At 37.6% G+C, this 17,980-nt stretch overlaps 1 protein-coding gene across 3 annotated transcripts in view; it reads right to left on the reverse strand.

Moving 5' to 3' along the window:
- pard3bb (par-3 family cell polarity regulator beta b) overlaps window positions 1-17,980 on the reverse strand; it is a 416,763-nt gene that overhangs the window by 65,253 nt on the left and 333,530 nt on the right. The window lies entirely within an intron of this gene.

The raw sequence follows: 17,980 nt of genomic DNA on the forward strand, positions 1-17,980 counted from the left end.
GAGGATTCAGTGTCAAATGGTTTAACGTTGAAAAAATTAAGTGATTACATTACTGATAAATGCAATTAGAGTATTCCATACATTCAAAACATCTCCTCCAAACAAAGCTCTTAATGACTCTTAATAACCTGTCAACACCTACTATGTTATGTGATGGATACTAGAAACCCAAAAGTCAAGCACATCCGGCTGCGATTAAAGCCACTTAAACACAAGCCAGGCTTTAGTGTGCCGGCCGAGGCTCTTGCTCTATCATCTGCACTTATCAGAAACTACAGGGTGAAGATTATTGAGTTAAAGCAGTCAGAGACATGACTCGATACAGTGACAAATAATCAACTGCCTTTGTGATCCGGCCGGGAATCACATAATGACACACACACGCACAAAGATTCAGAACGATATCATCATTTAAAGGAATAGTTCATCCCAAAATGAAAACTCGTCATTATCGTGTCAGTAATGTTTTAGGGGCTGTTCACATTTTGAACAGAAAATGTCACTGTGCTGCTTTCCTCCTTCTTTCCAAAGTGCTGGGGCACTTGCGCTCCCGTAGCATCTGCCGTTGCTAGGCAACCGTGAGTTGCACTTTCCATTGATTCAATAATGCGCCTCCATCCGTTGTTTCTTCTCGAAATAATAGCCACCTGATGGAGCGTAAAGTTCTGGGTCTCCCAATATGCATGGGCCGGTTACCGGATTTAAGGTATACAGAGGTTTTAAACAGTCGAGGTTTCAAAACCACTAACCTTTTCTGTAATACCGTTTGTGAGGTATGAGCTGGGTTTACACAAGGTCATGTAATTTACATTTAATATATATTATAAAAATAGTTTTTGAAAGAAAATTATAATTTAAAGGCTTTATTTTTACCTACAGTAGCATACATGTTTTATGTAGCTTAAAAATAAAATGTATAGTATAGGATCAATTCCAACACAACACACCGCCAAAAAGGTATCTCGTGCACAGAAAAGCATACGCCAAAGGCATACATGTTGAATGTAAATGGTAATAAATATACTTGTTGGTCTAACTGGTGTGTGTGAAAGGATAGTTCACCCCAAAAAATGAAAAACTTTCATAGTGTTTGTTTTTCCTATTGTGGAAATCAATGGGTACTGTCAACTGTGTGCCTACCATCATTTTTCAAATGATATTTTATGTTCAACAGAAGAAAGAAACTCATACAGGTTTTGAACAACACGAGGTTGAGTAAATGATGCCAGAATTGTATTTTTTGGGGTGAACTATCTCTTTAAGTCCCTCAATGGCCATAGTCCACTTTCATTACAACTGTAAGTAAAATGAATAATTATATTTTCAAGTTTTTGGTCATTTCTTTAAGTTTTATGAAATAAAAAAATCATAAGAAAAAAACAAAAAGAGGAATACAATACATACATTTTAACTATTCCTATACATACAGTAAATAAACATTGCAAATAAGAGAAAGCCCAGAGAAAGAAGTACACTATAGAGTACACTTTAAGACCTAACTACATTTGAACATGATGTGATAAAGCACTGTAAGTGATAAATCACATCTCTGCCATGACAGTCCTAGTTTTCGTCCTAACCAGCTGAAGCCATCTGGCATCAAGACACGTTGTTAACCACTTTTCTATTTTTGCAGCTTTGTGTCAAGTAGCCATGCCCACAGTCACATCTCATTGGTTCAAAATCCCACACCACAAATGTATTTTAAACATCAAATGTAGTCTGATTGGCTGCGGTTCACTTCGGCGAGAAAAAGAAAAATACTTTCAACTTGGCACATTGCAGCCAGTTAGGTGTAAATTAGCGGTTACAGTGCTCGACATGCGGTGAAAAACAGTTGAATCTCTCCCTGAACAAAAAAGTCTTGCTTTTTTCAATAAAACTACAACTACAACTCGAGAACAAGTAGCACTTTCATCAAAAACGAGTGCACACTGACCACTCTCTGAAAATCCCTGGCTTCTCCCTTCAGAGAAACGCACAGAACACCGAAACTCAATTTATGTTTTTTTTCCAAGTTTTTCCAAGACCAATCAGATTATCTGGGTGAGAAAGAGAGAGAGAAACAGACAGAGACAAAAAGAAAAGAACTTAAGGGATTAGATTAAGACAAAACAAATTAACATCTCTTTTAAAACCTTGTTAGGCAGACGGCGCGAGTGCCGAGCATTCCAGAGGGATGACTCTGTGGGAAACGGTCCGGAGAACTGCAACCCTCTGGCACACGTGCACCCTTGATTTTGTACGGGGGCATGGTACTCATACACTAAAGTCCCAAAGCAAGCTAAAGGCCTATGCAGAAACTCACACACAAGGACGAACATCGAGAAAGGTTTTACGGTGGATTAATAACCCAAATCCATAGAAAAATGGCCATCCTCTCTCTATCACAAGCTATCAGTGTCTGCTGATCAATGCATTCACACACATGCGAAAACACGCACCTAAATGCATTTTTGCTTTGTTTGCATTTTAGAGCCACACAGCGTAACAGCATATCATGAACTTAAACTGAAAAAAGTGTGCACTCTGTGTATATTGTAATTTTTTACCACAGCTACATATTAATACAAACCATATTTACTTTATTTATTTATAAGGACAACACACATTAATTAATATTAATGTAAATGTGTTAGCCAGCTGGCTATTTTTCAGGGAGATTTTTTATATGGGGGATATTTAAATCAATTAAAAGAACAAAGCCAGTGTGTTTAATATAGGGGGCAGTTGTGGTCTAATGGTTAGAGAGACTGGCTTGTCACCAGTTCGAGTATCATGGATGAGAGTTTGCGAATGTGGTTCCCTTGAGCGAGACACGTCTCCCCAATTGCTCCCGGGCTCTCTCTCTTTGTGTGTTCATGACTTGCTGTGCGTATGTTGTACTTCTCACTGGGATAGGTTAAATGCAAAGGTCACATTTGGCTACTATACTTGACAATCACATCATTGATAAAAAAAGTTTTGTGGATTAAAATCCAAAACAAACCAATTGGATGCATCAGCAGTCCTTACGAAATGCCAGATGATACAAGGAGTGAAATATTACAGTGCTCTTATACTAAATACCATCACTATACATCAGCACTGCTTGTCAAATCAAATTAGTGGACAGCAGTCGAGCCTTAAGCTCATAGCTGATTGGTCCGTAGTTATTTTGAGGAGACATTCTGTGTAAACAGCCTCAAGCTAATCTAAACCATGGCCTTGGTTTTTTTAGAGCTATGCTTTACCAATTGAGCTGCAGCACCTTGGTTTCGCTACTCAATTCAACCTACTATTTTATGTTTTGACCTGTGATATGTTGACATAACTTAAAAAAACAGGTTAAAATTGAAACTTAATTTTTTGAGTTAAAGTAACATATGTTGATTTGACAAAAATGCTGCATTTTGTTCCTACTATGGAAAGCATTGGTGCTCCTGCTTCCTGCTTGATAACAAATATCTTCCATAGTGACTTCCAGGTCCAACCAATCTCAAATGCCAAGAGGAAATAACAAAAAAATAATAATATACACTCGTATTAAAATGCAGAACTACCAAAAACACTCATTCTTATCTCCACAACAAAATCCGAGATGATTTTGGACGTGGATTTTTTACAAATTATTATTATATTGCTGTCAGTGCTTCTGTGAGCATGAAGACTGCAGTGCACATTGTGAGTTTATAAAAGTTTCGCTTAAATGTGTGATATGAATAAATAATCTCATAATCTAATGATGACATTAGGAGCATTGAAGTTTCATTTCATCTTGCTTTTAATCTTTGACATGACCTTACTAAATCAATATTAAAGCTATCATGGTTATGATGTTTACATTGGCTGTTCCTCAATATGCGCTCTTCAGCGATCTTGCGTCCTTGTGTTATCGCTCTACGTCATCATTAACCGTCGAGGTTCAATTCCAATTCTCAAGAACGCAAGTACAGAGGACGTATGAAAATACCCGGATGTGTTGTTGATATCGAGGATACATCAAGTGCAGACTTGCCGCTGAAATTGCTCAACGCCCCAGAAGTCGTTGAGACAAAATAATGGCGGAGGTCAGGCGACCAACAGGAAGATCACACACATCTCAATTCTCACAAGTGCGTTCTGTGTTTTCGCGACCTTCTGAGTTTGTTCTTCCAATGTTCTTCCAATAAAGTGACACAAACTTTTAACTGAATTACCTCTTTGTGTAGGTTTCTGCCAACCTAAATAATACAACCATATTACAGAGGTTGGAATGCGAGGAATGCAGTGTCACATTGTCTTCACATTTCACTTCACCAATACAAACACGACCACATAAACAAGAGCAGACACCCCAATAACCAGAGCAACGGAGAGCTGCATTGCAGAACAGATTCGGGTGGACAGCAGCAGGTCAGGCAGACAGCAGCTCATCTAGGGGGAGAGACGCAGAGTTATGCCCCCGTTACCACACCTCGATTTTTCCCTTCTCAATCTCACTGATTGGAGAGCTAAGAGAATAAAGCGGGAATGTGTGGCAGCATCCATCTTCCCTCCAGCACACTCCCTCACGGCTACTTTACACAATTTATGAGGCACAGAACAGAAAAAGAGAGAGAGAGAGGAAAAGGAAAGGCGAGATGAAATCGCATGCACGTCTTGATCCAAATCTCGTATTGATCGGAACAGTGAATAAGGCCATAAAATACTAATACATAAAATATTATGACCTTTTACAGCTGAATTGAAGTTGGCCTCAATAGACGGTGATGGTTCTGCATAAAATCCTGCGGGGGCAATAATGCTGTCTGAAATAGGCTGATATCAGTACGACCTGCCTCAAAAACTGCCGGTGCTGACAAGAAAATAATAATAAAAAAAAAACATATTTTTGAAGTTTTGAATAAATCCTTTTTAAGAAAAATGATACGAGGTTTTATAGGGAATGATATATCAACAAGCTTACTTTGGTACTTGATAGTTTCAGCTGTGTCCTAAAGCTGTGTTATACTCAATAACTTGCTATATTTTTTTAAAGATTTTTTTTTAATTATCATTAATATTGTAGTTATGAGTTCATATTATGGGACTACCTGGAATATGTGCTTTTAAAATTTATTTGCCTCACCTTAAGTGTTCTGAAATGCGTAAAATGTCTAAAATCTTCTGTCAAACCACCCATTTACAGCATCCATTTACTTATCTTTATCACATGAATGTGTTAATGTGGAAACAATGCGTCTTCCAGCTACAATATACGCATATAAAGCTCTTAAAACCCACAAAAAAGCAGGCTTGGTTTTTGTGTTGAGTATTTAATGGACCACATACACACCCACCCCTTCATAACGTACAGAACGTGTGTGTACGTTTATTTTCAGCCTGTGGTACCCAAGCAAATCATTTCCCCTGCAGCGTCTGAGCTTCACAGTTATGCTTTCAACACTCCATCATGCAGCCATCATATCCAGAACGCCTTAATTACTGCTGCCATTTTGACTGAGCACACTGTTCACCCTCCAAATGAATAACACCATCAATGTTTAATAAGGGGCCTGCTCTAATCAAAGGCACACGCGCACACTCTCATTCAAATACACACGAGTGCACATACGATCACCCCCGAATGTACACATAGCCTGCAGTCCCAAACATAATCATAAACTCAGCTGGTCACGCGCAGAGGGAACCTGACATTAATATGGCTATAGGCCATGAAACAGGGGTGAATGGACGAGGAGAGAGAGAGGGGGGGGGGAGAGAGAGAGGGGGGGCAAAGGGCTAAGTTCAAAAAAGCATACTACTGAACCAAACAATTTTTGCAGTATCTATTTTGCTCAGAACGTATACTATGCACAGTGTTGCCAAGTCCATGTTTTTCCAGCGGAATTGGGCTACTTTCAAACTGTTGCCGCGAGTTGTTTGTGTCCACGGGATCGTGGTGGAAGGATCATCTTTTATCTGCAGGCATGATGACCATATTTATAAAATCAAATTATGTTGATAATCACTTGTATACAGTGTTTATTTATTTTTTTGAAGAAATTATGTGTCAAGCACAGCGGCGGAGTGGGACGAAAAAATCTACCGGGAAATTTCGTAGGCCCTCCGTGGTCAAAAAAAAAAATAAAATAAAAAAATACTAAGGTCTCGTATTTTTAGTAAAACTGGGTTAATACAAATCTTAATCAATCAGCCAAAAAAACATTAATAAAATCATTAAATCGTGGCTAATTTTCCTAAATGAGTAACTATACAAAATGAAACCTGTTTGAAAGACGGGGATGCGCACCTGTCAATCTATTACATAACAGAGCGAGGCCAGAGACAAACGTGCTCTTAAACAGGAAATAATATATGGAATTATTTGTGCATCTTTGAATAACTGTAAGAATATTTCCTTTAAATATCATTTTGGTCATAACGTTTCAAGAGATAATACTGTTTTTTCCACTGTTATTGCTTATTTAGACTTGTTAGTACGGTTAACAGCGTGTTTGACGCATTTACCTCAGAGTTTATTTCAGTAATATTGCTGTTTTTCCGCTAATAATAATACAATTTACATGTCAGTTCTGCTTCATTAGTCCCTTTCACACATACAGTCTTTACTGGTAATTTACTGGTAAATTGCAGTTAACATATCATGTGTGAACAGAACCTTTCCGGTTAATCAGTGCTCCCAATTTACCAGTAAGACAGGTTGTAAGATTACCAGTAATTTACCGGTAAGTGCTATGTGCGAGCGAAAAATATAGGATTACCGGCATTTAGAACGGACGACGTCAGACCGCGCTGACAGATCGGGCCAATCAGAACGTTTTTAAACAGATGACGCGATTACCACCGCACTGTTTACGTTCGTTTCCACACTCATGCTGCTTAAAAGTCGAGCACAACTGAAGTTAACATCCACATTTCTTCAAAGTTGTTTAAAACAGCTTACCATATATTTGCCAAATTGCCGACATCCTTAGCACACCCTCGGTGAAGCCTAATGTGCAAACACAGGTTCCGTTTGACGCCGCCTAACGCAATGTTGTTTGGTCACGAGCAACTTCGCGACTGTTTGCCACAGATGTGAAAACAACAAAATACGGACCGACGATATTAAGTCATAACCCGCAATTGTGTACAAATACGACACGGAGCTCGCGGCCGCGCGCCACAGGTAACTTCCGCTTTCTCTCTGAGTTTACCGGTATTTTGAAACTAATGTGTGAATGATGTCTTACTGGTAAAAAGACGGAACGTCACTGCATGTGTGAACAGCACATTTTTGTATTTACTGGTAAATTAATTCTGGTAAATTCATGGTAATTTACTAGAATTACTGTTTGAAAGAGGCTATTGTCTGTTTATTTATTTCATTATGCTGTTATGTTAAGTTATGTATGGATATTTATTGCCATATGAGACGTTCATTGCCGTTACATGAATACTCTAATATTCAAATCATATGCGGAATAATGTGTGCATCTTTGAATAACTGTAAGAATACAGTTCCTTTCAAAATAATTTTTGTCAAAGTTTTGAGAAAAAATAATGTTGTTAGGATATTTATTCCCATATTGCCGTTGAAAACTCTTGTCTATAATATGGAAATCACATATTAGGAAATATATAATGTGATACTGCAAAGTTATAATTTTTATTTATGATATAGCCTGTGTGGAGATAAATTAACCTTTGCAAATCTGCTGATTTGATCCATTCATGTCCTGATCACCAAGCTAAAGATTTTAAACATCCTTAATCCAGACTTACTAGTCTATCGAATAGTCTATCTGCAGGACGGATCCGATTGCATACTTTCTGTAATAAACAGGGGTTCGGCTGCTTTTTGCATCAAAGGCAGACAGGCTATGCCATTTGGTGAGGGGCCGCTCACTGATCCCCCTATATTTTTTAAAAACCTAGACATGGTTGGACCTGCCGAACGCATTTGTATATAGCTACTGTGTTGAGCAGAGAGGCTGCACAGTTTACTTTGACCAGTGGGAGGTAGGAAGCAGCCGCAAATCAGGCCGCCAGACGGGGTTGCTATATAACTCGCAATGTATAACTATTATCAGACCGGCCCTCGCGGCCTCAAAACACTAGCCGCCCACCGGGAAAACTCCCGACTCTCCCGATTGCCACTCCGTCACTGGTCAAGCACAAAAGACTAAAAATAATTTAAAACATGCATTTTTAGATATGGGAGTGACATATTTGGAGTCTTGGTGTTTTGCATAAAGGCTATTTTTGATTGGCCATCGAGCTGGCTTTGTTAGGCAGACCTGGCAACCCTGAATGTGCATGAATAAAGCATAAGCAAAACTTCCTATAAACTGGATTCAAACATTAGTTTTCGGTTAATTTATGCAAAACATTTTATTATATTATAGGCTGAAATTACATCTGAGCTTGTTTTTGAAAGACAAACTTTTGAAGACACTCTTTTGAAAAAATATTTACACCAAATTATGGATTAATAAACTACTGTTCAAAAGTTTTGAAACACTTGACTGAAATGTTAACAATGATCTTAAAAATTGTTTAATCTTAAGGTATATGGTTAAATAATACACTTTAAAAATGGCTGGGTTATTTTAAGCCATGTTGGGTAAATTTTGGATCTAACACACCTCTGGGTTAAAACTGACCTAATGCTGGGTTGTTTTAACCCAACTGCTGGGTTATTATATACAATGGTTGCATAACAAAAACCCAGTATGGGGTAATTTTTAACCCTTGTTCTGTCCAACCGGGTTAAAAATAACCCAGCTATTTTTTATTACTTACTTTGATAGACAAAAATATACCCGTGCAAAACAGATTCATTTCTGGTATAAGAAAACTAAAACTTTATTTAAAAAAGACGAAAAAACAGCCAATAAAAAGCCCAGATTAAACTTCTTCAATGTTCTTAAAAAACATCTTAAAGTGAAATTGACACAAGTAAGGTTTTGCAATTTCTAGACAAAGGGTTACGGCACTTCAGATAATAAAATATAACAAAGTTTTGATTTATTTTGGATAAATTACACAGTTACATTTGTGTTATGCCAGAATTTTAGTTGAGTTTTAGAGTTTTATGCCAACTGTTCTTGCCTGTCTTGTGACAAAACATGCATTTACTGTAACAACCTATCATGAGACATGTGAGAACCAATGATATTTAAAATTATTGACGTGCTGCCATATTTAAACCTAGCACAGTGATCTGTATGCCTCCATAAATACTCGACGTATCGATTGCTAAATAAGCTAAAAATATGAATCACTTCCTCTCACAAACCTATTGTTTCACTTGAATAGACACCGAATAAGAAGTCATTCAAATTACTTTAACTATGGATGTACTGTATCTCCTTTCTGGAGCTTTGCCATGTTGACTGCCATATAGGAATTTGACACAAGAGCATATTAATATAAAAGTATTTGTTTATGTTCAACTGAATAAAGCAAATCATAGACATGAGGGTGAGTAAATTAAATGTTTATATTTAAAATCCTGTAAATATGCAAAATAAATACCAAACAGCATTCTGTAGTGAAGTATACACTGTAGCACGCAGTATTCTTGTTTTGCATTCAACTCGTAGCTGGAGAATGCATGGTTTGGTGTGAGGAGGTGGGCGGCATTGGGAATCAAATAAGGGCACTGCCTCACCGTATAGCATTTCCTCCGATAAGCTGAGCCACAGCACCTGGTGACTAAGAAAGGCTTAATTTGCACTCTGCTCTTTCGCTCACAGAAGCTCATTCTACAGCAGCGTTACAAGAGAAAGTTCAATAAAGGGTAAAGATATTTATTTTCTCTCTCTCTCAGTGGCAGGGGAGCACGGCATTAACTACAGCCAATGGTATCGATTCCCTTGGGTCAGCGCCACGTCTGTGTGACTGCGGCTAGGGGGAAATTTAGTGTTCGGCCGCAAAACAACAAGAGCTGAGATTTTTATCTATTAATTTCATACTCAAGTGACTGGGTAGTTGGCCACCTTCCTATGTCGCTAAAGAGATAGGAGATACTAAATGAATAGAGTCATTAATAACAACCAAGGAACCCTTTCTTAAAGAGACAGTTCACCTAAAAAAACAAAGTCGTTTTCAATTGTATGCATTAATTAATTTCTTTCTTTTAGAAATCACAAGCTCAGATGAAAACAGCGATAGAAGAGTCAAATGTCTGAAACAAAATCTGATTGCAGATTTGATTAGTAAATCACAGATTATTAATTTCTGGATAAGCTATTCCTTTGAGTCTTGACACAACCCCATGCATGGTCTGAGAGCAGCCTCTGTCTGTGATTTAATGGTTTTATGCACACACAAAAAAAAAAACGGTCAAAAGATCTTAGCGGCTGGATAAATGTTGCCTTAAATGGAGTGGGGGTGTGGCACATAAATCCAATAGTCATGTCTGCTTTGGACAGTGGAGACAGAATCATCAGTAAGCACTTTAAACAAAGCAATTTAATATTTCATCCTAGAAATGCTGTCAAACGCCAGAGCCAGTGCTGTAAAAAGAAAGACAGAACGGGACAAAAACCTTGACTCACACACACACACACCCCAAAGAGTGCACATGTGAAACACACTGAGGGCCCGTCTGGGGAATCTTGATGTAATCCAGCAATTTGATTCTGAGAAGCTCATCTGCTTGATAATCGGCATGCTTCTGTCAATCACACGCTCCCGAATCAAAAATCAATTCCAGTCAAGCACCCTTGATCATGCCTGTTTAACACACATTATTACCATATTACCCCAGGCCAAGAACAAGAGCTCGAGTGGGTAAGTACACCTGAGAAACCAGCAGAAAAAGACATTATAAACTGAATTTACTAAACATCAAAACCCTGGGGACACAAGGAAATCTGTGTTTTGACACTTAGGTGCAAGAGGCAATGCTAGATTGTATATCAACACACTTACCAATTTGGCAGATGCTCTTATCTAAAGCGACTGGGACTCAAACCCACAACCTTTTGAGCTGCTAAACGATATTGTGTGCTGTGTATATTGCAAGCGCAGACAATGTTGACAACATAGTACAATCTCAAGGGCCTTATTGCTTTCACAAATAGCTATTACTCCAAAGATTAGAAAAACAAATCTTCATCAAGAAGTTATTTCATGTAGCAAATGTATAATGTGCAATCCTTCTGCTGGTTAAACCCAACAGAATACTTTAATGAAGTTCCAAGCCTTTTCTTGGACAACTTATCATTGCACATTGTTCAAATATTTTTTGGTAATATTTTATAAAATTGTAAATGAAATGTCAAAAACCATTATTACATTTTAGTAAACCCCATCCGTCCATTTACCTGACTCAGTTCTGATATGTAACAACTTTCTCACAATCCAATAAAGTCCTGATGGATAAAATCAACTCCTGCCCTACCTTTGTTTCCTTTTGAATATCCTGTTTCACCTAAAACACATCAGATAACCAAAGTAACGTGACATTAACAGTTGGCTTCTAAAGGTGCTGCAAAGTGATAAACACATTAGCTTAGTAAACAGGTGTTTTGTGTCATAGTTAGACAAAACAGATTAATCGTCACTGATAGTTCATTGGTGGAACAATCGACTATCTGCAAAAATCCATGCCGATAGTTAATCCAAGTTGTATCCGTTGCTTCATGTTATTATAAAGTAATACTTGCTAACTAGATGTTGCATTAGCAAAGAAACAACAGCTTAATATTAGTAGTACCTCAAAGAGTTACACAAAAATACACGCTGATAAAGCCAACCCAAATGTTTAATGTCATGATCATTACTATCGATTTGCATTAGTGTATATCCAGCTTGTTACATTTATCCAGGATTTAGCCACATTTATCCGGCTAAGGTGCATATTTTAAGTTAATAACAAGAGAAAGCAAACTATATGCAGCTGTGGACTACATTAACATTTCCAACAAATAAAAATCAGATTTCAGTTCCTTTTTATCATCACTGCAATACATATTTTGTTATAGGTATAAGTACAAGACTGAACATATATATTAGGGGTGTAAAAAAACATCAATATAGATCGATACATCGATTCTACTTCTAATGATCCGATGCCACATATAAAAAATCTTTAATAATCAAAAATTTGAGACTGAAATGATTTTGACACTTTCCATGTTCTCATTCCTTGATGTAACATCCATCTACGCATTTCCGCCAAAGCTCACATTTTCTATTCATTTTTCTTTATTTTAAAAAAAAGTATATTTTTGTAAGTATGTTGTTGTGAATGTTCCAACTTCGACAAAGATTGTGCCATTTACAAAGAGTTTAATTTTATGTTCATGTTATATATTTTGGTTGCAAAATTTTACTGCTTAACTAGGCACATAATATAAAACATTGATAAATTAATAGAATCGGATCGTAATCGCATAAAATAAGGTTTTGATGTTTTGCCAAAATCGCACCGCTGGCGGAGAAAATCGATATTATCAGATTTTTTTTCATATACAAATCTACATTTATATGTAACAGACTTAAAAAAGTTATGACCAGGGTTTGAGAAAAAAATAACAGGTGACTTACTTATAAGACTATAGTCTAAGCAGTTCATGCACTGGCTCCAGCATTATATTTCAAATCTCTCATTATAATAATTCATACGTCCAAAAACCATTCTATAGTACTTCCAATCAGATGCAAGTCGAACCATATTACCCTGACCTGCAGATTAAACATGACCTGCATTACTTATACCCATTAGAAAGATGAATAATTGTCAAGATCCAGAAACGCCGGATGCTCTAACAGTCACAGCCGTGCCTGAACAGGGAAAGGAAAGGACCTATCAATTTCCCACAACTCTCCCCTTGAATAATTTAGCGTCGGGTTTTCCGTGCCCTAATTGGTGGACATTTTCAGAAATGAAATTTGACAACAAAAGATAGCCCACAATGACAGGCCGGCTCTAGAGCTGCCTAACCAGAAGTGACGGCACTTTTTATATGCCATCTGCAATTGAAGAAATAATTAGAAATATTTTGGCGGGTGTAACATTATTTAGACAGGCCATCGATGCTCGGCGACCCCTCCCGCGTCCTCTTGTATGTAATCGGGCAGGTGAAGCTCAATGCGTGCCTGGACCATTTCATTAAAACACCAGTCACACGGCCTCAGCTTCCGTACCGCAGAGTGCATGCTGGGTAGGCAAATCTGTGTCTAACTGTAAGATGGTTATCAAGTCTTGTATCCTAACCCATTCATTTTAAAATTGCGCACCTCAAAAAGGTCTAAAAACAGCAGGAAAGTAAAACATTTTGCTGTCGATTCCATCAAGTTTAGATGGAATAATGAGGTGAATATAATTTAAACCTATCTGAGATTTTTGCTTTTAAGAAATAAGCTTTCACATCAGCCTGTTTCCAAAAACAGAACGAACAGCATGCGGTGGCCCGACTTGTTGCTAAGCTACAAGGTGCATCTAGAAGAAACCGCTAAGTGAATGCTTTGTGCGGGCGCACACACGTGCGCGTTTGAGTGCATGTGGGCTTTTTTCGTACGTGCTTCAATGGGTGAGAGATGCGGAATTGCTTTTCTTCAATGAGTGACAGGGAGGAAGTTCTTGAACAAATATGAAAGGAGGAAATGCAGAACGAAAATGCATTGAGAGCTCAGGGGCGGAAAGCACGAGTAGCACTTGTCCGGTTCTGCAGATTAAGCCAGATGAATCATGAGGACCCAGAGATCTCAGAAAAAACTTCCTCTTTATTCACTATTTTTTGTTTCTGTGTTTAAAGACCAATTCACATCACCTCTGAACATCCTGGACAAAGAAGAACAGTAAATTTTAAAACGAAAAAGCCCGTCACTTAAAGCGGAAGTCCACCCTAAAACAACATTATGCTCCAACACTATATTTCATGCCATATATGTAGTTGATTGTGCTGCCATCAAATGTACTAACTCCATATAAAAAATTAAAGCTTTTAACTGCTACAGTAACGGTGATTTGACGCGTCATCAAATCACCGGAAGAAAAATGCACGACTACATTAATTCTGAATGTTCTAAATGGGGGCGGGTCTTGAGGCGAGATGATTGACAGTAGATGATAACGTTTTTGATTGACAGCTGCACAGGAGCTAACGTTAGCTTGCTTTGCTCGTGTTTATAATAACAACAACATGATAATAACTTTCTACGTAGTATGTTTACCGTAGTTACACAAAACAAGCAACAACTAAGCCAAATGATGTTTTAGATATTTTAACAATTTTACATTACCTGAGTCCGCGGAAAAACTGGGCTGAAAACAGTACTCAAAATCTTCCTGACGAAAGTGCTGGCTGCATATTCAAAGTAGTGTAGTGGTGGGTCAGCTGAGGGTCGCGTTGATGTCAACAATAAAAACTCCCGGTGGCCTGAATTTGTTGTCCTTACATCCACATACTGCACAGGTTCTAGTCATCTTTTATCGAGGGCTTTGGTGATTTCCCCCTCAGAGACGGTTAAAGCGGAGTTACTCTTTGGATGGGTTCGTCTGCCGGCTAACTTCAAGTTGACTTGAGTTGATTTGAGAGCTAGTTGAGCGGTAAAAGAAGTTATTAGGCTTGTTCAACTTCATGTGGCGTTGCAAGAATCGACAGCGGGATGACGTCAAAGTACCGCGAGAGCGATTCGCGAAATCATACGGAGGAGTTTGCTTTTAAATCCCTTTCGCGGAACCTTGACGTCATCCAGCTGTCGGTTCCTGCGGCGCCGCATGAAGTCAAACAAACCTGACGACTGCATCGAACAGTGGTTAGTGGGTGGAGCTAATGACTCAGTTTCGCGCAGTGCATTCTGGTTAATTGTGTCCATTAAAGACCGTTACGAAAATTCCGCTTCAACACACTATCAATCTAATAATCGAAATCGTGCAAATTTATTTATTTTTCCTCATGTATAATGCAAAGTGGACATAAATTACCCGTGATAAACAGGCTAAAATGTCTAGATTGGACTTCCCCTTTAAGGGTTTGGTATATACAATTCTGGACAATAAACAATTAGTTACTGTTTTTTATCAGTAGGTAGGTCAGTTGTTTAACTGTTTGGAAGTCATACACTGCAAAAATAATTTTCAAGAAAAACATTTCTTAGTACTTTTATCTTGTTTTCAGTAGAAATGTCAAAAAAATTCTTAAATTAAGATTCTTTTTCTTGATGAGCAAAATGACCCAAGAAAATAAGTAGTTTTTAGACCAAAAATATCAAATTTAAGTGATTTTGTGCATAAAACAAGCAAAAAAAAAAAAAAAAAACTCGTCAATGGGGTTAGCAAAATTTCTTGAATTTTTCTTGAATATAGTGTTAAATAAAAATTTTCAAGATTGTTTTGCTTACCCCATTGGCAGATTTTTTTGCTTGTTTTTGCTTGTATTTGATATTTTTGGTCTAAAAACTTCTTATTTTCTTGGGTCGTTTTGCTTATCAAGAAAAATCATCTTAATTTAAGATTTTTTTTTTTTAGATTTTTACTGAAAACAAGACAAAAATACTAAGATTTTTTTTTCTTGAAAATATTTTTTTGCAGTGTACAAGTTCACTGCTAAAAAATGCCTTTCTTACTTAGTATTTTTGTCTTGTTTTCAGTGAAAATATCAAAAAATTCTTAAATTAAGATGTATTTTCTTTATGAGCAAAATTACCTAAGAAAATAAATCTAGCTTTAGACAAAAAATTTAAGCAAATTTGTGCTTAAAACAAACAAAAAAATAAAATAAAAAAATCTGCCAATGGAATAAGAAACATTTTCTTGAATTAAGTGTCTATAAAAAAAGTTTTTTATTTCAAACTTATTTAAACTTAATAAGTTTTCAACTTATTCCAAGAAAATATTTCTTGCATTGGCAGATTTGTTTTTTGCTTGTTTTAAGCAGAAATTTACTTAAAGTTTATATTTTTGTCTAAAAACTAGACGTATTTTCTAAGGTCATTTTGCTCATCAAAAAAAAATACATCTTAATTTAATAATTTATTTTTATATTTTTATTGAAAACATTGAAAGGGTTTTCAAGAAAACATTTTCTTAGCATTTTTGTCTTGTTTTAAGTAAAAATATCTAAAAATTCTTAAATAAGAGGCTTTTTCTTGATGAGCAAAACGACCCAAGAAAAAAGGCTAGTTTTTAGACCAAAAATATCAGATTTAAGTGATTTTGTGCATAAAACAAGCAAAAAAATCTTGAACACTAAATTCAAGAAAAATTCAAGAAAAATTTGCTTACCCCATTGGAAGATTTTTTGTAAATAAATTCAACCTTATCACCACACCTAAACATTAGTTGTGAAAAGCTGCTGCATTAGGACTGGGCGATAGACCTAAAATTTGTGTACCTTTCAGTATGTGTGTATCTTTTCAATATCTCGCCCAGTCCTAACTTTCATGCCGTTTAGTTACACCTGACTTAAAGTGATCAAACTTTATTTATTTTTTTTAGTTTGAATGCAAAGAAATATGTACAGACATACTAAACTTTTCAAAACGTGAAAGGTGCAAATACTTTTAGCGCGAAAACTATTTGCATTTTTTTCATTTTACGTGCCATTCAGTCGTGGCATAGATGCGTACTCCATTTTCCGTGAAAATAACATACAGTACATGCTTTAAAAACACATTAAACTCTCATTGGTGATATACGGTGAAATAAAGAGACAACAGCAGCAATGCGAGCGCAGAGAAGGGCTCGCAGATGCGGGGAGACACTTAGGGGAGATCTGGCACCCTTTAAAAGCAGCCGAGTGCGCCTGCAGCTCTCATTCAGCTCAGCAGAATGGCTGATTAATTAACGGGCAGAAAAGCACTCCAGCACTCACACAACCAACACTAAAAGCTTTTCTTTCTCCATCTAGTGATTTCTATAATTATTTTGATGGCGAGGCTGCGCTAGAGGCCTCAAGAAAGCGTAAAAGGAGGGGAAAGAGCTCTAATAGTGGAGCATTTTTATGTGGGCCAAATCTTTCAGTGAGGTATCTGGCCACAATAGCGGATGATGGAGGACTGGAGTGGACACTGGTAACCTGTGGAGTAGCTCTTGATGGGTTTGTGCACTGTTTTGGACCGACCCTGGCAGGGTAACATCAAGGTTTGGAGGAGGGTTGCTTAGGGCAGCGTGAGGCTTTTGTGTGCGGATACATACAAGACACGCTGTTCATGCGGCAAAGTGGGGCTCTGAGTGAAGAGCGAGCAACCTTGAAGACCCCACTGTCCTCTTTATCAAACTGAATGTCATATTTTTGTCTCGAAAGTGTTTTCGGGAGATGTGGAAGTAAAGCTCGCCTGTCTCAAGCTCTCCGCCGGTCTCTAAAGAACCCAGCTGCCCCTGTGCAGATAACCGAGCCACCTGTCTCTTTCCCAACCCTTTTTCTCTGAAGGGAACAATGATTATTTTTTAATTGGAGTGGAGCAGAGCTCTGGAGATTCTGGTTGTTATAGTAACTTTTCGTGTTGAGTGCAGTGGGGCTCTTCAGGGCTGAAGGAGCCGATCGCTGTGGTCCCCTCTTCTCACAAGCAAAGCCAAATAGCTTTCTCCCACCCACAAGCTCTCTTCTTCTCATGTGGAGCATTTTAAGGATCCGTACTCTTTTCTTTCACTGCATTCCCCATGTCCTTCACCTGCCTGCCTGCCTGTCTTTCCATCTCTCAACATCAGATGAAAGGAAAGATGGATGGTCTGAGAGGCTGGCATCTGGGTGTTAAAAGCGTGAGGGTTTATGCGGGTACAGCCTGACCTGAGTATTAATAGACCAGCAGAGTCTTTTTCTGCATTGAAGATGAACAGCAGATGCATCTAAACTTTTCTGATCGTCAAAACATTTCCAAAATGCTTGGAACCTCAAACAAAACCTCAGCGTTTCTTACCGTTAGAGCCAAGATTTTAAGATGCTGTATATAAAGTAATTAAAAAGAAGTATTGTGTCTTGCTCCACTAAGCTGTTTTGAACATAAGGACCTTTTGTCTTCCGTAGCTCGCATTTGAGCTATAAAACCTGAATATTTAATATATCGTCTACCCTACAGC

This window comes from Paramisgurnus dabryanus, chromosome 15 (genome assembly GCF_030506205.2).
Source record: "Paramisgurnus dabryanus chromosome 15, PD_genome_1.1, whole genome shotgun sequence".
NCBI classification, from domain to species: Eukaryota; Metazoa; Chordata; class Actinopteri; order Cypriniformes; family Cobitidae; genus Paramisgurnus; species Paramisgurnus dabryanus.